Raw genomic sequence first — 2,563 nt, forward strand, 5'->3', positions numbered from 1 at the left:
GCGTATTCGTCTTATGTGTGTCGCGAACATATAAGATAGGGTGTTAATCTCTTGTGAAGCGACGGTGGATCTTGAGATTTAGAACTTACCATGCTAGCATAGGTTTATGTATGATGTTGCATGATTAGTGGGTAACTCTAACCGTTTTATTCGCCCTGTGTAATCAAAAGGAATAACTTGTGCTTAAATCATTATGTTGTCAATTTCTGTAGACATATAGGAACTCAACATAATTGATGACTATTCAACTTCTATCTTAATTGTGGATGTTTGGTAGAATGGTATTAGTATAATGAAAGTTGGCTTTTATCAGTTTCGTGTTATTCGATTAATATCATCATTGTTGCATGTTAAGGGTAATAACAATAACTATTGAAGGAAGTACTAATGAAGTTGTGATCTCATGAGTGTTTTAATATTGTTAATTCGAAGTGTTAATTAAGTGATTAATTACGTAGTTAATTGTAGTTAATATTGAGTCCATAATTCTAAGTGTTAGTGTCTTAACATTGAGAAGTAATCATACATTGGTGAGTAAGTTTAATTGAACAATAATTAGTCTGAGTCTCTGTGGGAACGAACTAGAAAGTATTCTATATTACTTGCGAACGCGTATACTTTCGTGTATTATTAGCGCGTGTTTTCGCCCTAACAAGTTTTTGGCGCCTTACCATCATTGGTCGTTAGGACTCAGTGATTAAGACGTATTTGTTACTTATTGTTCCCGGTTGTGTTTCAGGTACTTTAGCGAGCGTTTATGCAAACTCGTTCTCGTACTCGCAAGAGGACTTTAGATACAGCTGAGGAGACAGACGAAGTTCTTGATATTCCAGAGAAGATAGATTTTGAAGATCCGGATTCAGGAAGTGAGCAGAAAGAACCAGTAATCATGGGTGATCGTATTGTTCAGGCCGATCCAGCTCTTATGGACTTTTCTCGGCCTAAAATTGATGACATTCAGTCAAGCATTCTTCATCCGACTATTCAAGCTAAAACCTTTGAAATCAAGCCAGGCACTATTCAGATGGTGCAGAATTCTGTTTCTTTTGGAGGTGCTGCGACTGAAGACCCCAACATGCACATAAGGAATTTTGTCGAGATCTGCAGTACTTTCAAGTATAATGGCGTGACTGATGAGGCTATCAAGCTGAGGCTTTTCCCATTCTCACTGTGGGACAAAGCTAAGGACTGGTTACATTCTGAACCAGCTGGGTCCATCACTACTTGGCAAGATCTTGCGCAAAAGTTTCTGGTGAAACTTTATCCGATGGCAAAGACCGCGGCTATGAGGAGTGCTCTTACTCAGTTTGCACAGTAACCTACAGAATCTATGTGCGAAGCTTGGGAACGCTACAAGGAAATGTTGAGAAAGTGTCCACATCATGGAATGCCCGATTGGATGGTGATCACTGGTTTCTATAATGGTTTGGGGGCCCAATCTCGGCCCATGCTCGATACAGTAGCTGGAGGCGCCTTGTGGGCCAAAAGCTATACTGAGGCTTATAATCTTATCGAGACTATGGCTGCAAATGAGCATCAAAACCCAACTCAGAGGATGATGCCTGGGAAAGTAGCAGGTATTCTGGAAGTCGATGCAGCCACTGCTATTGCAGCGCAGCTCCAAGCGCTGTCTATGAAAGTCGATTCTCTAGCTACATATCGAGTTAATGAAATAGCTATGGTCTGTGAGCTTTGTGCAGGTTCTCATGCTACGGATCAGTGTTCTCTTGTCAACGAATCTGTTCAGTATGTGAACAATTATCAGCGACAACAGCAGCCTATGCCAGCTACTTATCATCCTAACAACAGAAATCATCCAAATTTCAGCTGGGGTAATAATCAGAATGCTATTCACCCACCATATCAGCAAGGTGTGAGTAAACAGTTTAATCCACCTGGATTCCAGCAACCACAACAGTATGCTCAAAGGCAATCATATCCTCAACAGGGAAGTGTAGCTGTACCTACTAGTGCTGATTTTGAGGAACTTAAGCTATTATGCTTTCTATCAAGACCTTGGAAAATCAAATTGGTCAAATAGCCAATGCAGTGCTCAATCGTCAACCTGGAACACTTCCCAGTGACACGGAAGTACCAGGCAGGAAGGAAGCTAAAGAGCAAGTCAAGGCTATTACCTTAAGGTCTGACAAAGTTGCTGATGCTGAAAAGGCAAAAGAAGGAGAAGCTGAAGTTAGAGATGAAGAAGCTAAGAAAAAGGAGAAAGCGGCGGAACCAAGGAAGACTACTGTTGAACACACTCTGCCTGAGGGTAATACAGGGGAGAAACATCTCTATCCTCCACCACCTTTCCCTAAGAGATTGCAACAACAAAAGCTGGATAAGCAGTTCGGTAAGTTTCTGGAGGTGTTCAAGAAACTTCACATCAATATACCTTTCGCTGAGGCTCTGGAGCGAATGCCTAGTTATGCGAAGTTTATGAAGAGTATTCTTTCAAGGAAGGTGAAACTGGATGACCTTGAGACCGTTGCTCTAACGGAAGAATACAGCGCTGTGCTGCAGCAAAAGTTACCTCCAAAGCTTAAAGATCCAGGTAGCTTCACCA

At 41.5% G+C, this 2,563-nt stretch overlaps 1 non-coding gene across 1 annotated transcript; it reads right to left on the minus strand.

The window, feature by feature from the left end:
- Window positions 1–1,282: 1,282 nt before the first annotated feature.
- On the minus strand, window positions 1,283–1,389 carry LOC141701420 (small nucleolar RNA R71). Its single transcript, XR_012566782.1, has one exon. It is a non-coding gene; the product is annotated as a small nucleolar RNA R71 (small nucleolar RNA).
- Window positions 1,390–2,563: the final 1,174 nt, after the last annotated feature.

This window comes from Apium graveolens, unplaced genomic scaffold, assembly GCF_009905375.1.
Source record: "Apium graveolens cultivar Ventura unplaced genomic scaffold, ASM990537v1 ctg3811, whole genome shotgun sequence".
NCBI classification, from domain to species: Eukaryota; Viridiplantae; Streptophyta; class Magnoliopsida; order Apiales; family Apiaceae; genus Apium; species Apium graveolens.